This window comes from Aplidium turbinatum, chromosome 1, assembly GCF_918807975.1.
Source record: "Aplidium turbinatum chromosome 1, kaAplTurb1.1, whole genome shotgun sequence".
NCBI classification, from domain to species: domain Eukaryota; kingdom Metazoa; phylum Chordata; class Ascidiacea; order Aplousobranchia; family Polyclinidae; genus Aplidium; species Aplidium turbinatum.
In genome coordinates this window covers 14,125,532-14,137,280 of record NC_137472.1, presented here as the reverse complement: position 1 = coordinate 14,137,280, position 11,749 = coordinate 14,125,532, and the positions used below count along the sequence as shown (strand labels likewise).

Here is an 11,749-nt window from a genome sequence, read left to right as displayed (position 1 = left end):
AAGCCCTATTCTTTACAAACTAAAAGACTACAACAACGAAGAACTTCAAGGTCGTTTTTATCCTCAAGAACTTCAAAAAATCATAAAGAATGATGATGAGTATCTAATTGAAGCTATTGTCGAGGAATAAACAAGTACAAGTGAAATGGTTAGGCTATCCACCTGAATTCAACACTTGGATCAACGAAAAAGATTTAATTGCTGTGTAACTCCGCTTACAATTTCTTCGCTTGTGCAGTCCAATAAAACAAATTGTTGTGTGGTATATTTCGATAACAGAATAATACTTATTTACACGATTTATTAACGCTCCAAAATTCATCATTAAACAAATTGGGTGAGGATTGAGGTGGGGTTTCAACCTCCTCAAATGAGTCAAAAATGTCGCAGAGACATTGGGCGTCGCAGCCTCGATGCTCACATCTCCTAAGATCCCATTCATCAAAAGTTTGAAGGGAGGCTTCGATGTTTTGTTCTTGAAGAGGGATGATTGAATCACAGGGTGGAAAGAGGTTGAATGTTTCCTTCGCGATCGGACGATCTTGGCTCCACAGCCAAGACAGATTAAATTCTTTAGTTACCATCCTTAAAAAAAAAAAAAAAAATGGAATACCAAACAAATCTTACTCATTGTAGGAATCATATACAAAACAAATCTTTCTCATTGTAGGAATCATATGCAAACTAGTAAGACGAAGTTAATTTTTTTCTCTAGAAGATGAATTAGACATAGTGAATGTAGTTGAATGAGTTTCGCTTTTAGCAGCATGATCGTTGCTTACTTCACAGTGTAGATTCAAACGATCTGTTATAGCCTGATGCTGCGGGTTCTTTTTGGCAATATCAAATTACACTAGCTTTCGGAACACAGTTCCCTAGTCATGTGCTATGACGAATGGTGTTGAAGTCAATGAGTGGTTCTTTAAAGTGGCTCTTTGGTTTAGCTTGAGGCTGCCGGCTGTTGAGTTTCTGTGCTGTTAGGCGTTGTTGCTGTGAAGTTTTGTTGGATCAGTTGATTAGGTGACGTAGTTCTTCCCTTTCGGTGCGGTTGTTGATTTTAGGATTTTGTCTGCTTATGAATATGGCCTCTTTGAAACGTAATTGTACCGCGTCATTTTCTCTTGCAACAATTTTAAATTCAAAGTCTGCGTGGCATTGTTGTTGGTGATCAAATACCGAACTTTTATCCGAGCTGAGATGTTCTTTGAGGCGGGAGTGGAGTGGGCGGATCGTGCTGCCTATGTAGATTTCCCTGCATTTTTTGCATATAATCTTATAGACACAGTTCTTGGTGTTGCACGAAATTTCTCCCAAAGACTTCCTTAAACAACCACCCAGACGACGACGACACCGACAAAGCAAACAATCCTCCCCTCAGACACCATACAACCCAATACATTTCGAATTTCCTTATATGAGCGACGACGCGGACCGTAAAATAAAGAAAGTCTTCAAAGACCTGGACTTACCAGTCCGCCTCTTTCGGCGCTCCCGAACCCTCCGAGACGCACTTAAAAAACCACAAAAACCCGAACCCTGCCGGCTGCAAAACTGCCAACTACGGAACGACGACATGTGCAACACCAAGAACTGTGTCTATAAGATTATATGCAAAAAATGCAGGGAAAGCTACATAAGCAGCACGATCCGCCCACTCCACTCCCGCCTCAAAGAACATCTCAGCTCGGATAAAAGTTCGGTATTTGATCACCAACAACAATGCCACGCAGACTTTGAATTTAAAATTATTGCAAGAGAAAATGACGCGGTACAATTACGTTTCAAAGAGGCCATATTCATAAGCAAACAAAATCCTAAAATCAACAACCGCGCCGAAAGGGAAGAACTACGTCACCTAATCTACTGATCCAACAAAACTTCACAGCAGTAACGCCTAACAGCACAGAAACTCAACAGCCGGCAGCCTCAAGCTAAACCAAAGAGCCACTTTAAAGAACCACTCAATGACTTCAACACCATTCGTCATAGCACATGACTAGGGAACTGTGTTCCGAAAGCTAAGTGTGATTTGATATTGCCAAAAAGAACCCGCAGCATCAGGCTTTAACAGATCGTTTGAATCTACACTGGAAGTAAAAATAGCGAGTCAAACATACTGCAGACTTACCTCCAGTCTTCTTCTAGTCCCTCAACCTGAGAGTCGGAAAGAAAGAAGTCCACCAACCAACTCTCCTCTAACACTTGAAGTTCTGATACGGGTTTCTCACTCTGCTCACTATTTAATAAATATTTCATCATAAACACAAGCTTAGTCTTTCAACTAACATTATTTTAACATTTATTTCAACTTTAAAATTATTAAAAATTTAATTTAGTGTTTTTAAATATAATTTCTCCTATTTTAGAAAAAAAAAAAAAAAAACGTGTTGAAGACACAAAAACACAAGCTCATGAAAGCGAAAATAAACCCACCTCTCTCTGTTCTGTGAAAATTTCTCCGCAGCCTCATACAACTCACCATCAGAAACATTCCCCCTGCAAATCATTTTCATTACACTCCAGAGGTATTAAAAAAATCTTTTCATCATAAACACAAGCTCAGTCTTTTAACTAACATTATTTTAACATTACTTCAAATTTTTTTTAAATTTTTGTTTTAAGTATTTTGTACTGTATTTAGAATAATCCACAAGCTTATTATACGAGAGGGGAGGTTCTCTCCTCTAAAAGGTTTTCTTTGGCATTTCTTTTAAAAATGTATTTTTCTTATAGGCTTGAAAAGGGCTATATGACTAGCCGAAAACGTTCGCTTTTTGTTTTTATAATGTTAAATGTAGTGTTGTTGCTGAGTTATGTCTGTTTATGGTTTAAAAGAGTTACCTCTCTACCCAAATTGTATCATCTAAAAGAAATAACAAAAATTTTTTTTTGCGTAGTTTCAAGAAAATAAAAAACACTAAAGCAAACTTTACCATGTGAGACACTCTCTACAAAGAAGAAATTAAAATACATATCTACCAAATATCTGGTTCCTGGGTTGTTTCTCTCGCATCGGGTGGAGAAGGGCGGTGTTTTATTCTCGAATGTTCTTGGAGACCTTTCTTCTGTTTGTAAGTTCGTCCACAAGTCAATGGACAATGTCAATGGACACAGTTGGAGGGTGTTTATGGGAGATCTTTTCCTCTCGTTGACGTAGACCCCCGAAACGGACTGATCACTTTTGAAAAACTTTCAGATGACAAGTCTGCAGCTGTGTTGCTGCAATAAGCAACGATTTTGGATTGTGTGAATCTTCAACTGTGGAGCGTAAGCCTGGATATGATAAAGGAGAGTGAAAACTTGAGCACAAGTTACAAAAATAAAATTAACTTGTTTTCACCTCACCAGTTTCATCTAGCAATCAATTTTGATCCATGGGATCCTTCTTCTGTCAAGTTTATTCGTTGACAAAAGTTCGACGGAAGACATTCCTACTTATCAAAATCGATTGCTGGCAAAATATGATTAAACTGACACAAGAGAAATTGATTTGTGTCACAAGACATGTTGCTTGTGGCCGAAACGTTTATATCCAGCATTGTTATGAGTTTTATGCCTGTCAGAAGATACGTCTTCCTTCTTGAAAGTAGTACATTAATCAGGCTGTATTTTGTGTCAGGTGTATACTGTTTTAATAAAGTCACATAAAAATAAGGCCGATTTCTAGCCCAGTCCTAATTAATAGTACGGCAGCCCGTGACGTATTTGTAACATCATAAGGTACAAAAGGTTTGAGTGTTTTATCAACCTTGCCCCACTGTGGGATGTTCAGAAACCCACATCCGAGGTTTCACTGCTGGGGCGTTTGGGGGATACGGCCCGGTGAAAAACCCATTTTGGGGGTCAAAAAAACATCATATGGTACAAGAACAAAACCTACGCCACATTTTATGCCTTCACTTATAGACTTTGGAACGAGTCGACCTGGATGCCCCAGGTGGAGCATTCCCGAATAAGGGGCCCCCAAAGTTGGGGCAAAATACGTAAAAGTAAGATATAAGGTACAAAGATGGAACTTCTTTCATCAGTTGGGGCATGTTCCACTGAGTATGAAACAACATTTCTTTTGGCCCTAAGATGGGGCTTAACCTCATTTTGGGGGTATAACCCCTAAAATTCACAAAATCAACATCATAAGGTACATGGATGAAACCAAGTGTAGGTGATAGTACCTCACTTACGGATTTCAAAACATTAAAATTTGGTCGCCCCAGGTGGGGCATTCCCGAATAAGGAGCCCCCAAACTTGGGGAAAAGTACGTAAAAATAACATGATAAGGTACAAAGATGGAATTGTATCATCAGTTGGGGCATGTTCTACTGAGTTCGAACCAACTTTTCTTATGGCCCCAAGGTGAGGCTTAACCTCATTTTGGGGGTATAACCGTATAACCCCTAAAATTCACGAAATTAACATCATAAGGTACATGGATGAAACCAAGTGTAGGTGATGGTACCTCACTTACGGATTTCAAAACATTAAAATTTGGTCGCCCCAGGTGGGGCATTCCCGAATAAGGAGCCCCCAAACTTGGGGCAAAATACGTAAAAATAACATCATAAGGTGCAAAGATGGAACTTCTTTCATCAGTTGGGGCATGTTCCACTGAGTTTGAAACAACTTTTCTTATGGCTCTAAGATGGGGCTTAACCTCATTTTGGGGGTATAACCCCTAAAATTCACAAAATTAACATCATAAGGTATAAAACCAAGTGTCTCTCATATCTTTTTCACAGCGTCTGCAAATATTTTGGAAAATCAACGAAGCATGTAAGATATAATATCTACACAGCATAACATTTGCTTATTAAGTTAAAATTTATCACTATGAAAATAGATATTGTACGCAGGGGTGGATTGGCGGCTAATCATTAGCCTACTGGGAATTCGAGAACGTTCCCGGTTGGCCGGTTAGAGGGTCACTGTCCTGTTTTATGTACAAAAGAAAATTTTATTTGAAATATAATAGTCGTAGCGCAATATCCTTATTCTTTGTTTGAATAACACTGACAATGATTCAAGTTTCAAATCGAAGCTTGCTATACAAACACGTACAATGTCTAATTTTATAGCCTACATCAGGGGTGTGCAACGTGCGGCCCGCGGGCCAAATGCGGCCCGCGAAGAAAAATTGTGCGGCCCGCAAAGATGTGCCAATTTTGAATTGTATGCGGCCCACGAAACGTGTTTATAGTTTAGTTTAGTACGTGTGAACAATTCATTGTAGAGTGGATTATTATAGATTTCGCACCTTTTGTTAACCATCTTAGAAATCTCCCACCAGCCACCGCTAATCCGATTGTATTTAATTATTTGGAACGTCAGTAGATCAGAGGCACAGAATTGCACAGGAAACAGCTCAAACTATAAAACCGTATTCTGACGGTAATTTTGTGAAGCAGTGTCTTATCGATGTCGCAGAAGAAATGTGCCCTAAAATGAAGAGTGAGCGAGAAAATAAGTCTGTCACGGTGGATGATAGCGAGGCGTATCGATGATCTTGCTTGTAATATTAGTGACACTCTCAGGGATAAGGTGAAGAACTTTGTTTCATGAAATATTCCGATCGATGAAAGTACGGACCAGAAGGACACAACACAGTTGGCCATATTTGTAGAAGGAGTGGACAAAGACTTGAACGAAACGAAAGAGCTTCTGTCACTACAGTCAATGAAGAGCACGGCAACTGGGGCTGACATCTTTCCTGAATTGATTAATGCTTTTGACAAGTTTGAACTGGACTGGTCCAGTTTTTGCTGAATCGCAACTGATGGTGCTCGATCCATGTTCGGAACTGGCATTGGATTTATAGGTCTCTTGAAGTCTGCCTTGAGGAAGAGAAAAATCGATGATGACATAGCAATTTTTTATTTTATCATTCACCAGCAAAACCTGTGCGCAAAATCCTTGAAGTTCAAACACGTCTTGATCCCGGTTATTAAGGCAGTAAATTTCATTCCAGCACGAGGGCTCAACCATTGTCAGTTTCAAAAGTTTCTGGATGATTTCAACAGGGCACATAAAGATCTACTGTACTTTTCCTAGGTGCGTTGATTAAGCAAGGGCTGCATGTTGCGAAGAAATTACGAATTGCGGAAAGAAGTCGTGAATTTTTGAAACTAAAAGGGCACCCAATAACTGAAATGGAAGACAAAAATTGAATATGCAATCTAGTTTTCTTGGTTGATTTAACTACGCACCTGAATGATCTCAATACAAGACTACAGAGAAAAAATTATTATTACGTTTGGAAGGAGATAACCCCTAATAATGCCATAAGAATAACATAAATAACAAAAAAACTACTTTTTTGTGCCTGCAACTACTAAAAAGCATATGTTAAATAAACGTGCGGCCCGCGATTTCACCCAAATATTTATATCTGGCCCTCCTGTAATAAAGGTTGCACACCCTGGCCTACATCATATTACCAGTGAAAGACTTTTTCTGAAATGAAATAAATTGTTTGTGAAACGAGCATTTTTATGCTAAATCTATTTTGATAGAAGTGGACCGTTATTATTTTTAAATTCCCGGGCTAATTCAGTTTGCTAATCCGCCCCTGATTTTACGTAGGCCTGCCTACATTAAGTTTCTCTCAGACTAAACACTGAAAAGAAACAAATCACACTATGTGGTCTCATTTAAACAACTGAGAGGACTTCTCGAATAACATGTGATTTGTGCTGAAAGAAATGGAAAAATTGCTCGCTACAAAATAACGAAACCTGGAACGGCGTGCGAAAGAAACGTTAAACTATACACTAGAACGAAAAGATGCACATTGAACTATTTCAAAACGTATGCCCTGTTCATCAAGTCAAAAGGCTTCTTGAAAAAGCATGCCTCCTGCATAATCTCTCTCGAGTAGGCTATGCACCATTGGCCCCGGTTTGCAGCCATGTGAAAAGATCACTCCTAACACTTTGCTCCATGTGGTTTCGTGAGTTCTGGTGGAAACCGTAAAATTAATACAAGTTCAAATCATACTCTATCATGTTTACAAGAATAAAGCTAAAGAGTTGCTTATGTAGGCTATAGCCTACAGTTTATTTATGCTTGAGGTGGAGAAAGGCAAAAACATCTATTCATTAAAGGTCTGCAGGTTCGTCGTCAGAAAAGTTACATTCATCCATTTCTGTTGTTTCATCATCTGATTCTGTTCCGTCTTGGTCCAAACCCTTCTCACTTTGCAGAACGTTGTCCAGCGTGGACGGAACTGGATCTCCATGAAACCAAACTGGAGTGAATTTACCATCTTCCAAACGTCAGCCGCTTTCAACTGATGTCTGGAAAAAGCTTCCTTTTGCGGCAACATGATTCCAAATGCCACAAATGTAATTCGCTCTGAGTGTTTTCTGATGGAGCACAGTTTTGCAGGGGGGAAAATTGCTTCCATCTGAACCTTTGAGTGGTGAAGGATCGATCGGCGCATAAAGTGGGTAAGTGCCCATCTTTGTCTGGCATCAATTGAATTGGTAAAAGACTTAATCCCAGTGAGTCGATTGGCGGATTCTGCATTGATTGTTTGCTCCAAAGCTTGATCAACAGCACATCAACAGAAGTTTTTTTCAGGTCTTTTTACGGACAAGATGCCTTGTTCAAACAGATCACTTATTCCAGGGTGAGTTTCTTCCATTTGTAGCATGTTATCCTGCAGTCGCAAAATCCATCTTGCATAATTTGGTTGGTTGAAAATGAAGAACACGCTTGACATCTCTCCTATGCAGTGCACAAACAACTGATGATTTGCAGAATGAATACTCCGAGCAAAGAGGAGGTAGCCTACGTCTTGACAAGTTTTAAGTATCCATACCAGTACTGGGCAGTCTTGCCATTTTCTCCTGTTTCGGTTTTCCTTAAAAATTCTTGGTAGGAACTCAAAAAGTTTTTAACATTGTCATCCAAAAAGCCAATTGTTGACTGGGATGGACGCATACATAAACGACGTAGTTCTTTGTCCAGATTTTCAGGAGCAGGGCATTGTAACAAGAATTGATTAAAATGCAAGATTTCTAATGCTGCTCCGAAAAGAACGTGTATTCGTTTGCACCTATTGCAGTGCTCTTCAACAGGGGTTCCGTGAGTTTTTTGATGCGTCATTCCGATTTCTTTAGATCACTGCACCGCATTCACACTCCAAGTAGACCATTTTGTTAAACAAGAGGTTGAATGCAGTCAACAACCGAATAAAACATTGATTTAATTATGGCGTCACTTGCTGTTTATTGTTATTCTATCAACAAGAACGTTATTGTTGCATCACAGTCATAGAATGTTGCCCATGTAAAGATCACAGAAGTACAAGCAGACTAAGTAGAGTAGAGACTACAGATTTGAGCTGCTGTTGAGTGTTGAGCCTTTGTGAGAATAAAGTAAAAACAGTGTTTAACCAAAGTTTTGTTAGTGGGGTTCCGTGACAAACGCGAAATTACATGAGGGGTTCCGTGTTGACAAAGAGGTTGAAGAGCACTGACCTATTGTAATGAGTACCACGCAGAAACCCGTTAAGGGATCCTTAGGGAAGAATACCAGCTTCAGTTCAGTTCAGTTTATTTTTTGTTTTGTTGGCGAAAAAGAAAGACACAAAAAGCAAAAACACAATAAACACAAATAATTCGCACAACAAGGATGGCAGCGAAAGACCAAAAGGTCACCAAAGTCAGCTACAAGCTACACCAAAGTCAGTCAGCTTCTGTTAGGATGTATGGACCACCTGAACCATCCAAGTACTTACCCATAGCTTTAAAGAACACCATGCAAATGTGGAAACCACCCAGTAATATGAACAAACCGTCATATTTTGGACTTTCTTGCTCTTGCATGGTGAGGGCATGTTTTGCAATGGCCAGATCGTACGTAACACACGTCATATACTCTTGCTGGCATTCATCTGCTATCTGTAAAAATCTTCTCATTGTTTCAGCAACCACTTGCAGACTGGTGGGAGACTGGTTGATCTGCGGAAGGTACGAGATCTTCTGTCTTGGGAAGTTATCTTAGAATACTTTTGCATTCCATCCGACCCACATAGGTGTCCTTGGAATACCCAAGGCAAGGGACACCATCCACAATGAATCAATCGTAGGAAAGTTTTGCAAAGCCTTGTGCGTTTGAATTTTCTTTTCATTCTGAAGAGCCAAAAAACGAGCTCTGTCATCTGTTTTCGCTTTCTAACGGTTGAAGATCTACAACATCAGCTGCCAGTGACCTCCGCTGCCTCGATTTCTGCCGAAAGATTCCATCTTCAGGTTGAGGCTCCTTTACAATTTTATCCGTTTCCGAAGTTACAACCAGATTCTGAAAACAGATGCCAACTGTGTCGAGGAGGGTTCCCTTTCCATCCAAAGTATCGACAAAAGCATCATAATTATCCCAAGTTACACCGGTGCAAAGTTCAGGTTGTAAGTCTATTCCTTGCGGAGTTGCACGGTTTTGCTTGAAATGAGTATATGCAAGCTCAGTTTCGATTTCCTCTACACAATCATACGCTACACAGTGCCCGAGACGATTAAGGATATTAATCACTGTTTTGCTATTCGTAAGACTCTTTACTGCGTTTCCGATTTTCAAATGCTTAGATGGTTTTGTACGCCCATTGGTAACAGCATATGTCACATCCTGAGAAAAAGATGCAGTTTTATTAAGTTTTTGTTCACTGCTTCCCCTGCGTGCATCTGGTTCACATATCAAATGAGTAAAAAACTGAAGCAAAACGTTTGGCATATCAGCTTCCCCTTTCACGACATCTCTCGCTGATAATTCTTCTGGAAGATGATTTTTTGGCATTTTAAGCACTTCTTTAGGAATCACAAAGGCAACATCACGAACAGTTATAGCCGCACAACTTCTTTCGGCAGCCACCTTCTCTAAAGCTATGGACTTATCCATAGTTCTTTTGTAGATCATGTATGTAATCTAACTTTTGATTGCTTTTTTGTATTTGTATGGTTTTGCTGAAATGTTGCACAAGCTTCCCTTGCAAGTGTTGCACGCTAAATTTGTTGGATGAATCGTAATCTTCAAATAGTTCGCCTATGTGTGTAACGTACTGATTACAAATATCTATCATCAATTGAACTTCCTCATTTTCTACAACACTCTTCTCCAAAAATGAATAAATACTGTCAAAAGCGTTCCATCTTTGTAGCCTATCTTATGATGTTATTTTTACGTATTTTGCCCCAACTGTGGGGGCTCCTTATTCGGGAATGCCCCACCTGGGGCGACCAAATTTTAATGTTCTGAAATCCGTAAGTGAGGTACTATCTCACATACACTTGGTTTCATCCATGTACCTTATGATGTTGATTTTGTGAATTTTAGGGGTTATACCCCCAAAATGAGGTTAAGCCCCATCTTAGGGCCATAAGAAAAGTTGTTTCGTACTCAGTGGAACATGCCCCAACTGATGAAAGAAGTTCCATCTTTGTACCTTATAATGTTATTTTTATGTATTTTGCCCGAACTTTGGAGGCCCCTTATTCGGGAAAGCCCCACCTGGGGCACCCAGATCGACTTGTTCCAAAGTCTACAAGTAAAGGCATAAAATCTGGCGTAGGTTTTGTTCTTGTACCTTATGATGTTTTTTTGACCCCCAAAATGGGTTTTTCACCTGGCCGTAGCCCCCAAACGCCCCAGCAGTGAAACCTCGGATGTGGGTTTCTGAACATCCCACAGTGGGGCAAAGTTGATAAAACACTCAAACCTTTTGTACCTTATGATGTTACAAATACGTCACGGGCTGCTGGACTATCAGTATTACCTTTGGAGAAATCATTGTTTCACTGCATCCATAAAAGAGGCGGACTCAGATTGGAGAAATGTAGTTATTTAAAGACAACGACTGACAACAATTCCATCTCCTGGTTGCTGCTTCAAATGCTTTGCTTAAGTCGACACAAAACAACAGTTCCATTTTATCTTATTCTTCATGACACACTGTAAATTATATCATTACATATTAGTTACAGAATTTCAATTTAGAGCAAAGAGCTACTGCCTACTATTCAGCCTAAAAATGGTTTTGCTTAGCAAGCACTGCAAGAGACACCAGCCATGTCAAGACACATACAAGCAATTGATGTAACACTTTCATTTAACAAAATGACCTTCTACTTGGTTTGTCAACTTAACCAATGCACATTACAAAGTCACAGCTTATAAATCATATGTACAGAAAATAACTCCCTTCCGGTTGGTTTTAAATATTTATCCTCAGGATAAGAAAACCTTTGATAGGTTGTTTCTGGCCGCTACGCAAACCTGTAGAATATAGTCAAGTTATTTTTGTTCAATAGTGCACATGCTTTAGTTTAAACTGTTGACTCAGGCTAAGTAACCGAGATTAGCAGAGTGAAGTTTCCGACGAATTATTCCATCCACTAGATGCCTCTGAATAGAGATTAGTCCTTGAAATGTGTTGCTCAAGCCTCAAGCATACACCCCGAGAGCAAAACCGTGGTTATGAATCTAGTAGGCTTACTAATGTATGAGCCTTCCATCTTGTCATTTAACAATGGTAATTTTTAATGGACAATGAAATATAACTATAACCTGAAATAAGTAACAGGCAAACAATAGAAAAACTCATCCTTAAAAAGCAATAATTTTATGTGATGATGATGTTCGCCCTTCGTTTCCGAAGATGGATCATATGTATGCGCTATTGAAATAAACATGTATATACCTATTTGATTTAATTCGATCTGCTTTGCTTTTTTGCTTAGCATTGAGCACTTTTTGTGG

The 11,749-nt window shown here is 39.4% G+C and overlaps 1 long non-coding RNA gene across 2 annotated transcripts; it reads right to left on the bottom strand.

Annotated features, from left to right (window-relative positions):
• Window positions 1-445: 445 nt before the first annotated feature.
• Window positions 446-11,413, bottom strand: LOC145778681 (uncharacterized). 2 transcript variants are annotated; one of them, XR_014290455.1, is made up of 5 exons: window positions 10,755-11,413; window positions 2,980-3,674; window positions 2,434-2,496; window positions 2,129-2,236; window positions 446-585 (listed from the first exon to the last, which is right to left on the bottom strand). It is a non-coding gene; the product is annotated as an uncharacterized LOC145778681 (long non-coding RNA). The 2 variants fall into 2 exon arrangements; XR_014290456.1 differs by having other exon boundaries at window positions 2,980-3,273; window positions 10,767-11,391.
• Between the last annotated feature and the right edge of the window lie 336 nt (window positions 11,414-11,749).